The sequence below is a fragment of the Narcine bancroftii genome, chromosome 8, assembly GCF_036971445.1.
Source record: "Narcine bancroftii isolate sNarBan1 chromosome 8, sNarBan1.hap1, whole genome shotgun sequence".
NCBI lineage: Eukaryota > Metazoa > Chordata > Chondrichthyes > Torpediniformes > Narcinidae > Narcine > Narcine bancroftii.
The window spans coordinates 18,551,471-18,573,621 of NC_091476.1; the positions used below are offsets into that span (position 1 = coordinate 18,551,471).

A 22,151-nucleotide genomic window follows, 5' to 3' on the forward strand; every position below is an offset into this window, starting at 1 on the left:
TTTATGTGAATTTCATGTTTTCATTTCAATTTGAAAATACAAAATAAAACAATAAAAGAACCAAGATGGCCTGTTTCCATGCCAAAAAAAGTTATATGTTAACAAGTGTTGTAGGTGAATTATAAAAAAAAAGTAGTCTCAAAATTTTCATGGAATAAAATCCAATGTAACTTTATCAGAGCTGATGTTGTGGTGAATTAAAAGCCTGAATTGATACCTTTTTTTAAAAGAGAGCCAATCAAATGTTATTGAAAAACAACCAAATAACTCAAACTGATTTTTGAAATAGAAACAACCTCATTTATTAATGTTTTTTTTGTCCTGAATATTATAGATTTTCCAAAAATTGCTCATAATTATTGGAAGAATTTTTCATTGTTCAGTTTTGTTCATATCATTGGGGTGTGTTCCTTATGTTATTACTGAAGATGTCAAACAAGTATCCACCATTGTTTCATTATAATACTGTACGTAGAGAGGATCTATTTAAGGGGTTGAGCAGGTGTTAATAAAGGTTATATGTCAGCCAGCTCCTATGATTTTTGACACTTTTTTTTAACCATTGACCACCACACAGTTACCAAACTGAACAAGCTAGTAATCTTAAGGGTGCCTCCAAAACTTTAAAGTCACCTATATTTATTCTTCAATGTTTGAAATTCTAATGTGGCTTATTTTCAATGAGAATGGCAGAAACTTCCTCCATTGGTGACAGGGGACTATGATAGACTACTTCAAGCTGAAAACAAAGATAGTTTCAGATTTGCTTCATTACGTAGGGAGAAGGAGAAACATTAAATTAACTTTTATTGAATTTAGCATTAAGCATATACTTCCAAAAATGTAACAGAATGTAGCGGAGCTGTTGCAAAATTGACGAGACATTTCTGCTGTATTAAATCTTACTGAAGAAAATAAATACTATTGCCATTGCCTGAAGAACATGAGCATCTTCAATGTAATGCACAGCATCCATATCTGTGAGCCTCTTTTATAGCCTGTGCATCTATCCTGACTAAGTATGTCCATGCCTAAGACAACATTTGCAGAGCACCTGGACTGAGTGCCTCCCCAGGTATGTGTGGACTGACCAAAAATAGCTTAAAATATGACATTTAAAAAATCACAAAATAGGTTATATCTAAAGAAAAAAATGGTACTAATATTTTAAGATAATTTTTGTGATCAGCAGCCTAAAATCTATAAAATGCACTCAAACATTTACCGCAAAGCAAACTCTTTGTGGTTCGGTGTAATTAATTATTGGACCTATCGTTCAATGTGAGAAGGTGGCCTTGCTGGGGCCAGAAGTGTCATCTACATTAATATAGATGCTGTGGCTAAATGATACTGTTGCCCCACTTTGATGCTCCTCAAAGCACTGAAAATATGCTGATTGCATGATTCTATGTGCAGGTCTTTCCTCCATTCAACAGCTCTGTTGCATCCTCAAGGAAACTCTGTAAAACATACAGAGGTTATCTTTTTAATGCAAATCTTAAGTTTCTAAAGAATGTATAGGATTGGAACTCTAATCTCATCAGCTTAGCTTTTCACAGTTTAGAACAAATGATTATGTTGCAAAAAAAAACTCACTATGAAAATGTCTCGGGCAGATGGGAAGGAACACATTATTGCTACTTCTTATTTGTGACTTACATTACTATGATGTGCTATCAAAGCAAAATTGTTTTTCACCAATTAGAGAGTACCAGGATATTTGTAACATTTGTCAAATTTCAAGTTCTTAGTTAGCCCCTTTTTGGAGTTTTGAATTATGCTCTACCACTGCGCAAATATCCTTGATTTATTATGATTACATGTTGTGTAATCAAATAATATGGAGCAAAACATCTAGTGGACTGTGAATCAGAGAACTCCTCAGTGACTGCAGCAGGGAACACATTTATAAAATGTTTTCATCTGTTTAATACTTACATCCTTGCCCTAGCTCCTTAAAAATGTCCTGTCCTTTAATCCAATAGCTATCCAAGAAAATCATATCATATTTTAACTCAGCATGAACATGCAAGTCCTAATTATGTTACTGAATAATCAAGGAAAAGCATGCATTTTTTCCCCCATATAATTATAATCTCAATGAATAACAAACCACAAAATAAGCATTTCCGCTATGTGAATGAATGCAATTTTCTTTCTCCTAGTCTAATGCGTCTTTGATATACGATGTTATGGAAGCTGGTTGGCTGTTCTTGTGTTGCAAGTGGATGATGCTTATGGGACTGAAGTAGATCTCTTCTCATAGCAATTTAAATCTGGAGCATGTGCCTGATGACACCTGAGATCACTTCTTGGATAGACCAGGTAATCGCTCCAGCTCTGATTGCAGTGACACTCCACTAGTTACTGAAGTAAAATTAACAACAACATCCATTGAACTCAGATTTTGTAAAGGGCTTAACAGGATGATGCCACTTGATCTGCAGTCAAATATAATATTTTGATCTTATGTGGCACGATTTAATTCAGAACAATTTGCACCCCAGCATTCAAAGAACCAGTCAAAGGGTGGCAACAAGAGTTCCCAAATATATCATTAACTTGCTGCTTTGTTATTGGTAACCTGGGGTTACATCTTCCATTATATAGCATTAACTGTGATGACAAATAGTGGGACATAAAGCTAACATTAGGATGAGATAAAAAGATGATCAGTACGATGGCCTGCATTTCAAAGTCTTAAGGGAAGTGGCTGCAGGGAAAGTGGGTGTGTTTGTCGTAATCTACCAAACATGTTCATCATGCTTTAACCTCCCATTAACTGAAGACATCTACGTGAGGTGCTGGTTCAAGAAGGCAGCCAACATCATCTTGGACAAAACCTCTTCTTGCTCCTAGCTTCAGGTAGAGAGTACAGTACCCTGAAGACCAGCATTGTTCAAGCATTGTTTCTCTCCAATGGCTATCATGTTCTTGAACTTCCCCTTGTAACATTAATCATGGACTCTTCTGACACCCAAAGGACTGTCTGCCTCATTAAAATTATAGTTTCTTTTCACTCTAACTGTGAATTTTAATTATCTATCTTTTGTATTCATTATCATGTTTTAATTTAACTTAATGCACACTATTTTATTCTCCTTTATGAAGTACCTGTTCAGGTGCATGTAATAACTACTTTAGTGCATACCCCCTCCATAAATCTTCGTCCGCGAAGCCAAGCCAAAGAAAAGACATACATTATAAAATGTAGACAACAATAAACACATTGTCATTATCGGCTGCATTCTGGAGAGGTTCCAGAGGAGAGGAAAACTGCAAATATGATGCTACTATTAAAGAAAAGAGGGAGGGAGAAAGCAAGAAACAGCAGGTCTGTTCGTCTAACATTTGTCAATGGGAAATTCTGATTCATGATTCCAAGCAAGAGATTGCAAATTATTATATCTATGAAATTAAATTTTAAAGAGACCTGGGGAATCCACGTAAAAGTAGGAAAGTATTGATTCAACTTCGCAGGTTGCTGGAGAGTCCGCATCTGGATCCTAGCACATAACTTGGATCATCATTTTTAAAGATGGACCTGCAAAGGAGACAATACAGATACGGTTCATTGGGTTGATTTTTTTTTGGGATGATGTTGATTGTATGAGGAGATTAGGCCTAGCTCATTAGATGTAGAAGAAAGAGAGGTGATCTCATTGAAATAGTAGGATTCTGAGAATAACTAAAAGGATGTTAAGAGAATACTTCTTCCAGTGGGTGTATCTGGAAATAGGTGGCATAGTTTCAGAACAAGCCTCACTCATTTCAGCCAGAGTTGAGAAAACAAAATCTTCTCTGAGAGGGTTGTGAATCTTTGGAATTCTTTACTCAGAAAACTATGGAGGGGGTAATTTCATATATTCAATGGGGAATTTAACAGACAATGATGAATAGTCTGTAAAGTAGTATTGAGGTTGGGATATTATTGAATGACGGAGCAGACTTGGTGGCCCAATTGCCCAAACCTTGCACCTGTTTCTCATGTTGTTTTATTCATACTATTAAAAAATATGAGACAAAATGTCATTTCAGGGGCTCCTGCATATCTCCCTCTGAAATATTCTCATCAATATTTTAAATATTCAAAATTTGAGAGGAACCATTTCTGACCTGCTGTTTACTTTATCACCATGCTATGACTCCCACTGCAGTATGGATCTATTAGAAAGGTCACTGAGAGAAAGCAAGTGCAGGAGGAGAAATAATTCTGTGAAAATCTAGTTAATGAGAAAGATATTTCAAAGTTTGCATTAATTTATTGCATATTAGTAAAGCACAGTAACATGGAAAGAAGACCAACAATTTACCCCTTTGAGACTGTATTAACATTCAGCGGAGTTATGGTAGATCTGACATTTAATTTCAATATACCCATCTCTCTACTTTATCTCTCAACAACTTGAGATGACAAATACCTATCAATTTTAGTTCTGAATTTAACATTTACACTGATATCAAATGGAGAGAGTTCCAAATTTCTACCACCTTTGCAAATATCTTTTTGATGCTTTTGTTTATTTTTAAGCAATGTTCCTTGGACCCTGAGCTGATCAAACTTGCAGTTAGAAATTGAATCAATTATTGCTTTAGTTCATCTGCTCCGTTTTCTTCTTTAGCAGGAGGAGATGGTGCAATTGATCGGTTCTGGGTGATATTGGGCCAGTCTTGAAGTCAGGCTATGTATGTCTGCGTACGATCCTTCCTACGCTGATTGCTACACAGCAAAGCACCGGGGGTTATGCTGGCCAGGGCAAAGGCCGTTCAGGAATCACTGAAGTTCTGCTTGAATGCTTGTTCCTGGGTGAAAAGTATTCTGATATTTTTTTCACATTGTATTTCTGATAGTTTCAAATTCCTTTTGAATGGGTCCAAATCTAGCATTAAATCTAAATGTAATGATGTTCAAGACATAAGAAATAAGTAGAATCCCATTTCTATGCCAGCTTCTCCCTATCTCTCCAACTAGACACCAGTAAGTTTAAAAAATAATCAAATACAGGGAATACAGCTGAAGTTTATGAAATATTCTCTTCATAAGAAGCAGTGGAAACCAGTACTTAATGAATAGTCCAATCAAAGCTTTGCCTTGCTGTAGCCCAAGTGTTAGATGGCTCCTTGATTTATCTTTCTTAATACTTTTAACAATCAATTAAAATTAACCTCAGTTTTTCCACGCCCACGTTGCCAATTTATTTCTTGGTTTTTTTTAGCTCAAAGTGAATGGCTTCACTATTGCCAATACTGCTATCCTTTTGCCATATATTTTTCCATTTTCTTTACTCCCTGCCTCAAGCAGTAAGGAGAATAATTTTCCATCAATTCCACAAACCTCAAATTGAGCCAACAGTTACATATATAATATTTTATATACACATACATTTATTTTTATATATCCTATAGAGTATTAATGATCAGTTCTGGTGATATTGTGCCAGTCTTGAAGTCAGACCATGATTATTTGAAGAGGTCAGAACGTGCCCATGTTGGACTAACAGTTTTGTTAGATATCTGGCCATTTTTAAAAAACAGCCTAGTAGCAACAGCAACTCATTTGTAACAGTGTTTAACCAACAACAAGCACCAAGGAAAGGCTTTTTAAACATGAAATAACATTTAATTATCACTAAAAAACAACCTAAACTAAGTACTGTAAGATAAATCACCCACAATCACAGTGCTATCTGCAGACCTCTTTGCCATTACAAAACCCTCAAATGTGCTTTTGTAATCAAAATGGTGACTCAGACATGCACATGAGCATGCTGTGTGTAAATTTTTTTTTCAAGCTGTGGATCAATGAGGATTTTTGATTGCTTACAAAAATCATCTTTATCTGATATTTTGGGAGGCTCCTGCAAAATTTTCAGATAAATGAGGATTTCTGAGAATCTATTTCAAATAATCAGGTGTGTGTGTGTGTGTGTGTGTGTGTGTGTGTGTGTGTGTGTGTGTGTGTGTGTGTGTGTGTGTGTGTGTGTGTGTGTGTGTGTGTATAAATCTGACCATTTCCCTATCCACTAATTTATCACTTGATAAAACCAATCAGGTTAAAGAGCATGAACAATTCTTAAATCAAGAGAAGCTTGGAAAATTAGGACATCTGCAATTCCTTCATGAAACCTCTGAGGTAAACACCATATGGACCTGAAGAGTTGTCATTCTTTAATCCCATTGGGTCAGATCATTGTAAACGAAGCCCAGGGCCTGGACTTATCATCTTCGATTCCAGGCATCAGTATTTAAATAATTCCAGATGCAGAGGGTGATCCCACTGGCTTTCCCCTTCTTTCAGACATCTGGTATGACTGCAAGCTCCAAGACTTCCTCAGAAGTGAACAGCTGATAGTTGTCAATTCTGTTGGAAACATCGAGCCCATTGTTTTTTTTTTGTTGCTTTTATTTATTTAATGTTAATCTGGCGAGACACCAGGCCTAATTCAACCTTTGTTTTCTTGGGACGTCATCCTCTTCCTCCACTGTAAAAGTGGAGTGAAATCATAATTTAGTCTGCTTGCCATTTCCATATTTTCACTTGCATTACAGTACATTTTCGATTATCCGAAAAACACTTAACCAAACTTCTCAGCTATCCAAAATTTTTTTGTTAATCTTTTAAATTTATGCATTTAATCTTATTTTGTAAGCAGAGATCATGTTTTTTTTTAAGTAAGAATTAAACATTATTTCATGGTTGAAAAACCTTCTGTTGCTTTTTCATGGTGATACAAGTATTCTGCAGATGCTCCTGGGCTACTTAAAGCAAGTTCTCAGGTATGCAAAAAATCTGGTTAACTGAAAAATGTCCAGTCCCAAGCATTTTGGATAATCAGAAACTTTCTGTATTATCATTATTAGAATTTTTTAAGACCTATCTTGTTCCTGGCTACTATCTTTCTCCTAATATGTTTTAAGCACTCTTGTGTTTATTTTGATCTCCTTCCAAGTTTTTTTGATTGCTCACATTTTATGTTCTTACTATTTGTCACTTTTAATTATTTCACCCAGTCACTAGAGTCAGTGCTAGTTTTTTTTCTCTCCCTTTTCCCCTAACTTGTCACCAAAATATTTAACTGCCTGTAGCTATTTTTTTTGGCAGCCTTCAATATATAAACTGTCCACTTCTTTCAAAAAGCACTCGAGACACTTTCTTAGGGACAGCAGGCAATTTCTCTCCTTTCCTACCTTTTATTTATTGGACTTTATAAATCATCCTCATTAGATTAGAGGAATGCCAGTTGTGTGCTATTAATTTTGTTACCTAACCAAAAAGTGACACATTTCTAAACATATTTCTGCTGCAAGTAAATGCCTGATTTTGCCATCTGCTACCAAGAGGGTGCATTTGATTTTAGTCTTCATTTTCAGAGAGGAATCAGTCCATCATTTTTTAAAAAAATTTAGACATACAGCACAGTAACGAGCCCTTTCAGCCCATGAGCCCGTGCCGCCAAATTACACCCAATTGACTTACAACCACCGATTCGTTTTTGAAAGGAGGGAGGAAACTGGAGTCCCCGGGGAAAACCCACGCAAACACGGGAAGAATGTTCAAAGTTCCTACAGACAGCATGGGATTTGAACCCCGGTCCCGACTGCTGGCGCTGTAACAATGTTGCGCTAATTGCTATGCTATTCTGCCACCCTGAACTTCATGGCACTCTGAACCTACACCAAACTCAAGCTGAATTTGAGCAGAATATGGTACTGTGAAGCAGGTCATGGTATATGGTCTGAAATTTGGTCTGTTACTGATGAAAATTAATTGAAAGCCTTAATAACCAGACTTCTTTCAGAAACACACACTGCTCCCTTTTATTTCTGAAATTTTCAGACAGTCTCTTCAATAGATGGACTATCCACAGTGTGAATCCATTGCCATGCAGACTTGAGGCTCAGTTTGGCTTGTGGCCAACTAGAAATGAATTAATACACAAGGATAAAGCACCATGTGAAATAATTATATACAAAATGGAACTAACAAACTGAGCCAGGCTCAGAGGGATCCATCACAAACCCTTTTCTTCCCCCATTTTGTCTGAATATTTCCCTGGGTAAATTAGTTTAAAATATGATTTATTTATTTGCCTTGGCTGGCCGAATCCATCACTCCAAGCTGTAGCCTTGCACCAAAGTTAATAGTCTTTTCTCCACCCATTTCCGCCTTCACCCCACCCCCCACCCCCGTCAGTTTCTTTCTTTCTGCAGGATCAACAAATCCAAAACGCCTTATGGAGGAATTTTTGACCAGAGGAAGCTAGTTTACTAAAAAACTACTTAACATTACTGACCTCTCAATAGTTCTTTTTTTTTAAAGAGATGGTATCTTTCCTTCAATTAGCATTGCATTTCACGTGCAATGTAAATAACCATATAACCATTTACGGAGTTGAAACAGGCCATGTCGGCCTTTCGAGTCCGCACCGGTTCACTAGAACAACTCCACTAGCTCACGATGATCTTTTTCATCCAGCACGGAGCATCACTGACCCAGTACCATTGGGAAGAAGGTACAGAAGCATCAAAATCAGGACTTCCAGGCTGGGAAATCTTTAAAATAATCAGACTCCGACAGAATAGCTAGGAAATATTTTATACACTCTGTTCTCTGTAGTTTATGAGGATGAGCAGGGTAACAGAGTTAGCTCTGGAAAACTTATTTGTTCCTATCACCAATATGAAAGAGTAACGTTGAAAGAGTGACCACACTGCAGAATAAACTGACCACAAGGTAACCCTGTTAAACACTGTGCTTACCTTAACTGCAATAGCTGGCTCCCTGAGCCATTCAACTCTATTCATTTATCAGTATCATTAAAGTGTCTGTTATATGCCATAACTCCAATGAGCTTTGATTTATTCTTATTAACTAAGTGACATCATAGACCAATCATATTGTTGGAATAGATTTTCAACCACGTATAATTCTCCAATTCCCACCCTAATTAATCTCCTTCCTTAGGCAGATCACATATTTTATCTTGTATTTGCTCACTTCATACTCTTCCTTGGCCATTTTAGAACCGTAAAGTGAATGTAAAGGCAGGTATTCTCTTCATAGAAGCTCCAAGGGCAGATTCAAGAGGTGAACTTCGATCTGCCTAGAGGTGGAGCGACTCTCTCCACTTCCTTCATGACGGCAAATCCGCTGCAAAGGGGCGGGCAGATGACGTCACAATGACGTCGTCAGCCCGCGATCCAGGAGTGCAAATTTTAGATCGCTCAGTGTTTACAGATACTTATATCCATCACATCATTACACTGTTCATATCAGTGATAGGTAAGGTTTGGGTGGGAAGGAATGCCAATATTAATTTTTCACTTGCCAGCACATATGGATGATGTCACGGCGACGGGTGGCGCTATTGCATCACTCGCCCCGCCTCCCTCAGCTCTGAAAGATGGTTCCGAACACTGCTCTACGAAGGCAATGCTGGATCAGCCTTATAGGCCTTCTCCATAAAGAGATAAATACACCTTTTTTTCCATTGAGTCAGCTTTAGTGCAGCTTGCACTATAAAAAGACCTATAGAGTTATAGAGCCATAAAGCATGAAAACTGGCCCTTCAGGCCATCTTTACCACTTCCTCTCGCACCTCACTCATATAAACACCACCTTCTGTGTACAAAAGATCCCCTTTCAGAGAGTCCAGGCCCTCTTATGGTAGACTCCCCTTTTCTTTCTTTGGCTTGGCTTCGCGGACGAAGATTTATGGAGGGGGTAAAAGTCCACGTCAGCTGCAGGCTCGTTTGTGGCTGACAAGTCCGATGCGGGACAGGCAGACACGGTTGCAGCGGTTGCAGGGGAAAATTGGTTGGTTGGGGTTGGGTGTTGGGTTTTTCCTCCTTTGCCTTTTGTCAGTGAGGTGGGCTCTGCGGTCTTCTTCAAAGGAGGTTGCTGCCCGCCAAACTGTGAGGTGCCAAGATGCACGGTTTGAGGCGTTATCAGCCCACTGGCGGTGGTCAATGTGGCAGGCACCAAGAGATTTCTTTAGGCAGTCCTTGTACCTTTTCTTTGGTGCACCTCTGTCACGGTGGCCAGTGGAGAGCTTGCCATATAACACGATCTTGGGAAGGCGATGGTCCTCCATTCTGGAGATGTGACCCATCCAGCGCAGCTGGATCTTCAGCAGCGTGGACTCGATGCTGTCGACCTCTGCCATCTCGAGTACTTCGACGTTAGGGATGAAAGCGCTCCAATGGATGTTGAGGATGGAGCGGAGACAACGCTGGTGGAAGCGTTCTAGGAGCCGTAGGTGGTGCCGGTAGAAGACCCATGATTCGGAGCCGAACAGGAGTGTGGGTATGACAACGGCTCTGTATACGCTTATCTTTGTGACTCCCCTACCATGGGAAAAATACTGTCACCATTCACCTTAACCATGCTCCAAACTTTCACTTCCATAAAGCAGTTTCAAACAAGAATCAAAAGGTTGTTTCATGTCAATTCCTTCATAAGGATCAAATCTGTGAGAAGTAGAGTCGATTCATTGTTAATCAACACCTAATATTCCTATTACTATGTGTGCTACTGCATTTCCACTAAGTTGACTTGGGTGCACCCCATATGTTCCCCCTCCACCTGACCCTATCTTTATTCAATATGACAACCTAGGCCAGGAAAAAATGAAGACTGGAGGGAGACGATAAGGGTGATAATCTAATGATGTAGAAGACTACGACACAGAAACAGGCACATGAGAAATGAAGAGATCCTGCACGTGAGCATAAAGCTCTTCTGCATAAAGACAGATGATTTGCAGAATAGTTCCCTGCATGAGAGGGTGAGATGTACCACACACAACCAGTGTACTCCTCTCTCCATACTCAGATGTTCCCACTTGTACTGAATGAGGTTAATCAAATCAAATGATTGTGGTGCAATGTTCCCCTCAAGGCCTTTATTATCCTCCTGTTGAGTATCATCTTGTATCTCCTAGGTAATCTTGCTCAGGATTGGGCTTTTTTTTCTTCTGAGCATCTTATGGGGCATTTAATAAAGCACAATGAAATATCTACAATCGTTCTACAATGCATCCATTGACTAATACAGACAAGTTTGGAAAGATGACCGGATTCCCAATCTGTCCTGGACATAGCATGGATATCACTAGCAATAGGAGCGGATTAACATAGTAGTGAAAGAAGCATATGCTACTGTGATAGGACAGATCTATCACCAATGTACATAGTGTATATAGTTACTGTATCTAGACTGTGCTTACAGCGATTGGCTGAGAGCTAAGCCACACCTATTGACTGGGCCTTAAAGGGTTGTGTCCCTAGCCAGGTCGGATCATTCCAGACTGGTCGGCCACCTGTGAAGAGCTCCGGTCTTTTGCTAATAAAAGCCTTGGTTTGGATCAACAAGTCTTTGGTTCTTTCGACGAGCTCTACAGCTACAGGCCCCGATTTACAAGGGCTTCTGCGTTTATGTACTATGGTGTGGTTATGGTGTGGTTATATAGACCGATAGTCTATATAAATAACCCAATTAAAGGTGAAAATAGGTTAAAATTTCCAACCTTAAAGGGGGTAGGGGGCACCAATGACCTCGCCTCACCAACCGCCTCACTCCTAGCCCCAGCCATCTGTCACCCCACCACCATTTAACTCCCGACGTGGCAGCAGGGGTGCAGTGCTGCCGGAATTCACTGGAGCACCGCTCCGGCAACTGATCGGGCCGCTTCGGGGCCACCCCAGTAGCTTGCGGTGACGGATCGATGCGGGAGCAATGGTCGTCTCTTTACCCATAATCCCCCTTGCAGCTGGAACTGCTTTGTCACCGCCAGGGAAACACAGACCGGTTCCAGCTGCGTGGGGGACTATGGATAAAGAAGATGGCCATCGATCCTGCGTTGAGCCAGCCATTGCCATATGCAAGTTTTGTTTTAAGAAAATGTGTGAATAAGTTTACGGGGGGAAGGGGGAGCAATTTCAGTGTTTGCCATAGGCGCTCTCTTCCCTAGATACACCACTGAATATATAGTGATCTGAGAAAGCTAGCATCATTTTATTAAGAATAATTAAGACCATTTCAAACTCACCAAACCGGACATGTAGGGTCAGCACCAGAAACCAGGGAGTGGAGTAGCACCGCAGTCACTTCTCCCTCATTATGCATGTGCCAGCTGGAACTTCATGCTCTGTGGTCACACTGCCCCTTCACTGTGCATGCCCCAGCCGGCACAATTTAGGGGGCCCCTTTAAAATAAATGCTATAGGCCCCGCAGTACCTTAATCCGACAATGACTAGCAATACCTTATCTACAGAAGTGGGAGCGCTCAGGTGTCAGAAATGGAAGCAATGGGCTCCCCTTAAGATCCAGCTTTCGAAGCAGCGCCATCTGCTCAACATGTTTGGCAAAGCAGATTGCCTGAGAGTGGAGCCATCATGTGAGTTCCCAAGAGAAAAAAAAAGTTTTTTTTGAAAATAAACTGTAAATGCTGGAATCTGGAAAAATTAAATGAATTAACTAGCATCCCTGGACAGAGGAATCACTGAATGTTTTGGGTCAGAAACCCTTCCTCAGAACTGGAGAAGAGAGGGGAGGTTAGTTTTCAAAACAGAACTGAGAGAAGGAAGTGAGGTGTGAAACCATTATGAAGACCTTTTATTAAAACAAGGTGGGAAAAGTATTTCAGCATAAAGAATGGTAAATAACAATTCAGCAGTTTACCTGAAGTTAGAAAATGCAATGTTCATTCCAGAAGATTGCAAAGTGCCAGGACATTTGTGCAGTTTTTGTTGAGCGGTGGAGGATGGCACAGACACACAGGTCAGAATCGAAGAGGGTTTGAGAATTAAAGTTGCATACAATAGGTCCGCGTGGACTGAGACCAAGTACTCCACAATATAGTTACCCAGTCTGCATTAGATTTTCCCCAATGCAAAGGAGGCCACATTATTAGTATCTAATGCAGCTGAACACTGGTGAAGCCAGCAATGATAGCAAATTCCTGGGGATGCAATGCCAGCTGCTTCTCACTGAAATCTGATTACACAAAGTCATTCCTCCGTACGTAAATGGCCTGGGAGACGTCTCGAGAAAAGCAGTAAGCAGAAAACTGATGTATACCAGAAGTCTGCGGCAGTCACCTTGAGAGAAGTTGAGGCTAGGAAGTTGAAAGTTACCATGAGCTCGATCCCTGCAAGTGGAGCCATCCAGGATCAAGATTATGGTTGGGTGGGGGTTGAACTGCAGAATGTCAGCTGGCAGCAATGAGAGTTTGGAGAAGCTGAACCTGTGCAGACATCACTCCTCAAAGGATTTTGGGTAAAATTGTGTCTCTGAAAACTTTTTGAGAATTGCGTCTTCCCTTAAGTGCATTTCCATGTCTCTCGCACCAAGATCCTTGACCCTACCCGAGTTTCCATTCAAAAAGCGCCACTCAGCACTGAGGCAGTCATTGAATGATTTGCTCAACAATTAAGTGCTGCAGCAAGAACTCCTTCCTCATATGGAAATATTCTAAAGACATTAGGTGGTGTATGAGCAGTATATGCAGAAGGTTGTGAAATATTTTACTGTTAATACAGTGACCCTAAAAATGTGAACGTGATGCATGGTGTTTTTGTTAAAAGACATTCATTTTCTGGGATTTTGTGCTCCAATCTAACTTGTAACACGTTGAAATGTGTACGAGAGAGAGAGAAAATGCATGTAGTAGGACATTGACAGGACTTCACTGTCACGGTTATTTTTTTAATATAAATTTAGACATACAGCACAGTAACAGGCCATTTCAGCCCACAAGTTCTTACCACCCAATTAACCTACACCCCTGGTACATTTCAAAAGGTGGGAGGAAACCAGAGCCCCTGGAGAAAACCCATGCAGACACGGGGAAAACGTACAGACTCCTTACAGACAGCACAGGATTCGAACCCTGGTCCCGACTGCTAGTTCCGTAAAGGCATTGCGCTAATCGCTACCCCAACCATGCCACCCCTCCTGTGTCATGATTCATTATGAATCATAATTTCTCAATTTCACCCAGAAATTATCAATGCAAACACAAAGCATGACTACTAATCAGACTTAGTCTGGGTATGTGCTGAAGATTATTCAAAGCACAGAGACCAAGGGCCTCACAGTCATTGGCGGACAGCAGGCAATGGTGACATTCCAGAATGATTTCCTCAATTTTACTTGTTTGCAGACTGTTCTGTTCTATATCAGCAGAAGGAACAGCAAATAATGCCCCTCCCCTTTCTCTGTGAAAAGTTCATTATACATTCAATATATATTACACTCAGAGCTGAAAGCAAATTGCAGTTCAACAAGAAAATGTGACAACACTGTTGTAGGCTGATTTAAACTGAGGGCGACACGAGTTCATGATTGAATGAAACCTATTAAAGTCATTTGCTAATCTTGGGATTATCTTTGAGTTCAACAAGTGGATGTCAAGACCACCCATAAGAGAAATGTGACTCAACAGGCAATACCAAGAGAAGGGCACAGAGTTAGTCTGCTTCTCTTGCACTTAATTGCACTTAATTTTCACCTAGTTGCCACAATCTACACTATCTTTAGTGGCCAGTTCCTCTGGACATACAAAATTACCCAGAAATTGGAACTGCATATTTCATACTATACAGTTTTCTTAAGGTTCCAATTTATGTCCAGTTTTAGATAAATAGAACCAAAGAACACAGAAAACAGACTATTCAGCCCCTCTAATCTATGCCAAAACATTATTCTGCTAGTTCTATTGGTCTGTACCCAGTCCATAAACCTCCAGACCTTTCCCATCCATGTAAATATCCAATTTATTCTTAAGATTGGGCCCACATTTACCACATCAGATAGCAGTTCATTCCACACTCCCACCACTCTCTGAGTGAAAAGGTTTCCCCAATGTTCCCCCTAAACCTTTCCCTTTCACCCAAAAGCCATGTCCTCTTGTATTTATCTCTTCCAATCTAAGTGGAAAAAGCCTACTCACATTTATTCTGCCTATACCCCTCATAATTTTGTAAATCTCTATCAAATCTTCCCTCATTCCTCCAAGCTCCAAGGAATAAAGTCCTAACCTGTTTAAACTCTCCCTGTAACTCAACTCCTGAAGACCCAGAAATATCATAATAAATCTTCTCTTTCAAACTCACTAATATCCTTCCTGTAGTTAGGCGACCAGAACTGCACACAATACTCCAAATTTTGCCTCACCAATATCCTATACAACCTCACCATAACATCCCAACTTCTATTTTCATTACTTTGATTTATGCAGGCCAAGATGCCAAGAGCTTTCTTTACAACCCTGTCTACCTGTGACATCACTTTCAGGGAATTATGTATCTGTATTCCCACATCCCTTTGCTCCTCCACACTCCTCAGTGTCCTACCTTGGTTTGCATCACCTCACACTTGTTTGCATTAAATTCTATCTGCCATTCACTGGCCCATTTTTACAGCTGGTCCAGATCCCTCTGCAAACTTTGAAAGCCTTCCTCACTGTCCTCAACGCTTCAAATCTTGCTGATCTAATTTACCACATTATCATCCAGATCATTGATATAGAAAACAAACAACAATGGTCCCTGAGGCACACCATTAATCACAAACCTCCAGTCTGAGAAGCAATCATCCACTTCCACTCTCTGTCTTCCTGCATTCAGCCAATTTTGAATCCATTTTACAACCTTTCCATGGATACCTAGTGTCTGAACCTTCTGAACTAACCTCCCATGTGGGACCTTGTCAAAGGCATGACTAAAGTCCATGTTGGCAACATCTACAGCCTTTCCTTCATCTACTTGCTTGGTATCGTCTCCAAAATCCATCCTGGCTATTCTTAATCAGCCCTTGGCTGTCCAAATACTTGTATATCTGATCTCTCAGAACACCCTCCAATAATTTACCTGCTGCTGACGTCAGGCTTACAGACCTGCAATTTCCTGGTTTACCTTTGGAGCCTTTTTTAAACAAAGGAACAACATGAGCTACACTCCAATCCTCTGGCCCTTCATTCATGGCTAATATAATGATCTACGGCAGTGGTTTCAAACTTTTTCTTACTACTCAATGCCCCTTTAAGTAATCCCTATGCTAGAGGTGCTCTGTGGTTAGTAAAATGATAAGTGAGCGGGGGAAAAAAATGGTTGAGAACCAATGACCACTGATCTAGACCTATTTGTTACTGAAACATTTTGCTTGAGAAAAATTGTCATTGATCCATTTCCTTTGGAGTTATGAAACCGTGCACATAATGAGTCAATTAGGTTAAAACAGTGGTTTTCAAACTCTTTCTTTCCCCTCCATATCACCTTAAGTAATTCCTTACTAATCACAGAGCACCTATTGCATAGGGAACACTTAAGGTGGTATGGGAATGGAAAGAAAAAGTTTGAAAACCACTAATCCACAGTAACATGGAACTCCAGTTTGGAGATAGGTGTACAATACTGGAGGCCATGCCCTGGCACCATTGAACAGTGCTTCTTCATGAGAAATTTAACTTTTATTATAATAAGGCAAAGGGAAATAGCTTATGATATTGGGTAGTCATGTGAGCACTTATAAATTTATGTCACACGTCAAGTAAGAAGGATCACGTCTTCCGTGTGGCACAATGTAGCACACGCGCATGTCTTTATTTTAGAATTCATCTAAATGGTTAAAAGTGAGTGATCCATTTGCAAATTGATCATGGATCTTGATGTTCTCTTGTATTATGAAGTAACAGCTACAAACACCATCAAATGCAGGCATTTTCTGCCTTAATGAGAAAATTTGATTAAAAGCCTGAGAGCTGAACACAATGGAAGTATGCTCCTGGATATTTGATCCAGGCCCACCATATGTTTGACCCTAGTCATCATCGGATTGGCATCATTTGCATGAAATTTTGCTGCATGTGAAGGCATGAACAGTACTGGTCTCAAAGTATAAGTGAAATGTCAACTGCACTCTTACCCATCCTGCTGTCAGGAAGATCTTAATTATCCACTAGGTAAAGACATGAAATGAAGGACAAAAGGCTTTTATGGGGAGGGGTGGGGGTGGTGGTGGTGGGGGGTGGATTGTGTGTTTTGGGCCTTCTACACAATAAACTACTAGACTATTGAGATGCATAGCCATGCACAAATCTGGCCTTTTTCTGGACAACATCTTCTTCAGGTGAATTCCACTATAACAATTGACTCAAATATTGAATTTATTGTGCCATGTGACCCTAGTGCAACTGGATAAAAATATAATTGGAAGAAGCAAGGAAGGATATTAGAATAATTTTCTTTGCTTAAAATGCAAGGGACTCCCAGCAAATCATTCCAAAGAGGACAGGCAAATAATTGCAAAAAGTAAGTGCCTCTATATCAGCTATTCTCAATGGGGCTATTCAGGCCACAGCACTTTTAAGGTGGAGTATGGACTGAAATTCTCAGTAAGGGGTCCAAGGTGTATAGGGGAGCATGGAAACTAAACAGATTAAACAATTTTGGGGGAAGGAAAGGACTTTGCTGCTAGACTTTGTTGTACATGTGCCAAGCAACTTGAGATTTTTTTCAAGGTTGCAGTCATTTGGACACAGCCTAGAATGGCCTAGATATATGCAGAAAATTAATAATCTTTTCAGGGAGTTCCTTGTTTTGACATGATTATGTTTGATTGACATGGAACCAGCTTTGGCTATGAATTGCCTCCCACATAGTTTTCCTCTTTTGTTCTACAGGTACACAATCCTTTATCCGGACATCTAAAATCCAGAAAGCTCCAAAATCCGGCAAGTGGAGAGAGAGTTGGCAGCACGAGTCGGGTGGGCAAGAGTGAGAGACCACACAGTCAAGCAGGCAAGGGGGGAAGACCGGCAGTGTAATTGGAAGGGGCTGGGGGTGGATAGGCAGCACAATTCGGGTGGGCTTAAATCTGGCTTTCCAAAATAAGAAAAATCCAAAATTCGGAACACACTGTCCCCCAAGGGTTCTGGATAAAGGATTGTGTACCTGTATTTACTTCAATTCCAAGAAATGAGCATGGAGGTCAAAAAGTTTTGCTCCATATTTCTCTTGCTTCAATTTTTGTGATGGGTGGTGAAAGTATGTCTCCTTGTGCTAACTTTCATTGAAGAAGGAATATATTGTTCATCATTTTCCATAAAATTTAAGCTAACTTTTGATCTATCCCTTGTAAGTACTTTCACTTTGTAGTAGTTCATTTTTGTTACTTTCAGAAATAATTTTACCCATGAGTTTGTCAGCAAAAATGTCAGCAATATTTGGTGGGTTACTAATCATATGGCTTCATTACATCTCTGCAAAACCTTTCTTTGCCTCTGTGTTTTTCAAATATATTTTCAAATGAAAGCATGATTCTAAGAATGCTGAAAGAACATTTAGAGACTGTACAAAATGAGAAGAAAGATAAACCTTTGTTTAAGCATTGGTTTTCCATGAATTATCTTCAAGGGTTCTGATTGTAGTGAAAACACAGAAATGCTGGAGAAACTCAGCAGGTCTCGCGTCATTCATATTAGATAAGGATATATAACCAACATTTCAAGCCTGGGCCCTTGTTCAAGGTATCACGAAAAAGGGCTCAAGCCCGAAATGTCAATTATGTAGGTTTAGCTCCTCTGGATGATGCATGACCTGCTGACTTCCTCCGGTATTTCTGTTTTCACAGCATCTGCAGATTTTCACAAAGATTAACCCTTGGATTGTTTCAAAACTCGAGTGAAGGCCATTGCTCAAACTGATTGTAGAGCTCGTCGAAAGAACCAAAGACTTGTTGATCCAAACCAAGGCTTTTATTAGCAAAAGACAGGAGCTCTTCACAGGTGGTCGACCAGTCCAGAATGATCCGACCTGGCTAGGGACACAACCCTTTAAGGCCCAGGCAGTAAGCATGGCTAAGCTCTCAGCCAATCGCTGTAAGCACAGTCATTACACTCTAGATACTGTAACTATATACATTGGTGATAGGTCTGTACTATCACACCGATATAACCATGTAACAATTACAGTATGGAAACAGACCATTATGGCCCCTCTAGTCCACACCGATTTAAGTGAACTCCTCTAGTCCCACCTACCAGGTCACTCTCCATAACCCACCAGTCCCCTCAAATCCATGTACTCATCCAACCCTCTCTTAAATGACAAAATTTACCCTGCTACAACCACCTATTCCGGAAGGTCATTCCACTCAGCCACCACTCTCTGAGTGAAGAAGCTTCCTCTTATGTTACTTCTAAAGTTCTTTCCCCTAACCCTTATCTTAAGACCCCTCATTCCAAACTCACCTACCCTCAAGGGGAAGAGCCTATCCATATCTACTCTATCTATCCATCCCCTCATAATTTTACATATCTCTATCAAATCCCCCCCTCAACCTTCTACACTCCAATGAATAAAGACCCAGCCTACTCAATCTTTCTTTGTATTCTAAATACTGTAATAATTGTAGTAACATTTTAGTAAATCTTCTCTGCACCCTCTCTACCTTATTGATATCCTTCCTATAATTTGGGGACCAGATCTGCACACAATATTCCAAACTTGGCCTCACCAATGCCTTGAACAGTCGCAACATCACCTCCCAACTCTTATATTCTATGCTTTGATTTATAAAGGCAAGCATACCAAAAGCCGCGCTATCTACATGAGAATCCACCTTCAAAGAACGATGATCCGTTACTCCAAGATCCCTCTGTCCCTCTACATTCCTCAATGCCCTCCCCTTCACTGCATGTCACAGAAATTAAAAGGGTCTTTTGCATCATACAAAATAAGTGAATTGATTGTTAAAAGTGGAAATGCTCATAATGTCGCTGAGTTACTTATTTTTTTTCCATTGTCTGTAATAATATCTGACATCATGAACTTAAATGCCAATCAAACTATTCAGGCAATTCCTTTGAGTAATTCCGCTCCTTCTAGAAGAATTGATGAGATGGCAAGGGACAGTGAAAAACAATGAGTCATTTCATTACAATCCAAGAAATTCTCTTTACAATTAGACAAATCCACTGTGCAAGAGAGCAGTGGTTTTCTCGGGGCTTTTGCCAGATTCAGGCATGGAAATGAGCTGAGAGAAGCTATGTTGCTTTCCAAAAGGATTAAAATAGATACTAAGGGACTGATTTTCAAATAAGTTAAGAATTATTTAAACGAGAACAGTATTCTATTCGAGAACATAGTCGCCTGTGAGGGTTTAATCACATGCCGGAAAAACGATGCACCTTCAGTCCTTAACGTTCAGGGCATCATTTTTAGGGAGCAGGTTAGTGGCTAAAAACTTAGGATGACTTTTTAAATGCTTTACTTTATAAAATCCCCTTCAAGACTGTCTATTCTGGCAGCCATGTGAAGAAAATGATGACCATTTCCAGACACTGCTGCTGCAAACCGAGGTGAGGTGGCTTCTCAAAGGAAATTGTCTTCATTGTTTTGTTGCACTCTGGGACATGATTGTTTCCTTTCTTTCTTATAATATGAGCATGGAGAAAAACTCATCGATACAAAGGCAGACATATTTTATCTGGCTAATATCTTTGACAAACTCAATTTATTGAAAAAGACCTTTCATGGTAAACACAATAAACCTCATTGATAGTTAGGAAGCCATTGTTTATTTCCTTAAAGAGCTCCAAGTCTATTGGAGCAACATCAGACATCGGGAATTTTTACAATTTCCAAATCTGAACAAGAACACAGAGGCACTGAAGGATGATGACATTACTGTTTACGTGAAACACCTATAGCAATTACACACAGATCTGCAGGAGAGATTTAATGACCTGTTAACCCTCAATATATCTATTGGCTTTTAGATCCATTTGAGGAACAATGTTAATGCAGAAATTCAAGAGAGTTTCATTGATCCTCAGAGATATAATTGCATGCCGCAAGTTCAGTCAATTTAAAAAGATTTTTGGATTAAGTGTGATCTGCCAAACAGATAGGAAACTATGGGAACAGGCCAAAATATCTTTCATTGCCTTTCCCTTAACATACTTAGTTGAATGTGAATTCATCAACGTAGCTTCCTGAACCAAATGCAGGAACAGACTGGATATCATGAGAGGTAACCTTCAACAATCACAATCCAGTTGGAGCCTGACATCAAAAATCTTGTACAGGAATATCAATCTCAAGTAAAATGTTCATTTTACAAGAATTAAATTTATTAAGTTTTCACATCCTCGTGTTTATGCTTACAGTTCCCTAATGGCTCATAGTGTGTACAAACCATTGCACTCCAATAATTTTAATTTTTTCTGAGATATGCATGTTCATTTTTGACTTTCCTACATATTCATTAAGAATGATTTCCTATTTGTCTGTTTGCCCATAGTTGATAGAAGTGGAAGAAATGAACTCAACTTGACTGAATCACAGAGAAGAGCCATAATTTTTAGCAGAGCCCGCAAGAGACCAGAGCAATTGGGAACAGGATTGGAATCTTTCATTTTCTGACGAGTTTTGGTACATCATTTGTAATTTGATTGATTCTACTTCCCTTTGTGCACAACATTGTTTATTGCAATTTAAACTGGTCCATAGAGTACCTTTATCTCAAGCTAAATTAGCTTGTTTTTATTCAGATCTACATCCTCTATATGACAAATGTAAAATTGTGGAAGCTTCCTTGGTTCACGTGTTTTGGTTTTGCCCTCGTCTATAAAAATTTTGGAAAGGTATTTTTCACAAACTATTGGTGATTCTTAAGGTTAAATTGAAACCTTCTCCTTTAATTCCCGTGTTTGGAATATCTGATGATGATGTTTCACTGACTTCAGCTCAAAGCCAAATTTTAACTTTGACTTCGTTGATAGCCAGACGTGCAATATTGATCAAATGGAAAGACAGCACTCCACCTCCCATGGTTAAATTATATTATGTCTTGTTCAAGCTTAGAAAAAATTAGATATGCCATTAAATATTCAAATATTAATTTTTCAAAGGCATGGGTCCCTTTTATGGACTATTACATATTAAAGTTTTAAGACTGTTCTAAACCTCGATGTTATGTTGTCAGTTTCCGAGTTGTTACCACTTGATATCCACTTGCGAGGTTTTTTTTCTAACCTTGTCAAATGGAACGGGTTTTGGTTCAAGGGTTTCTTCCCCTTTTTTTCTTTTTTCATTGATTACTATATTTTAAATATAACTATAATTTAGGGGTTTTGCTAAATTT

General features: G+C 39.5%; 1 long non-coding RNA gene across 1 annotated transcript in view; it reads left to right on the forward strand.

Moving 5' to 3' along the window:
- The window catches only part of LOC138741676 (uncharacterized), an 84,985-nt gene extending 63,374 nt beyond the window's left edge, over window positions 1-21,611 (forward strand). The window contains exon 3 of the long non-coding RNA XR_011343657.1: window positions 21,309-21,611. This is a non-coding gene — a long non-coding RNA (uncharacterized lncRNA). The remainder of the gene's footprint in view (window positions 1-21,308) is intronic.
- The last annotated feature ends 540 nt before the right edge of the window (window positions 21,612-22,151 follow it).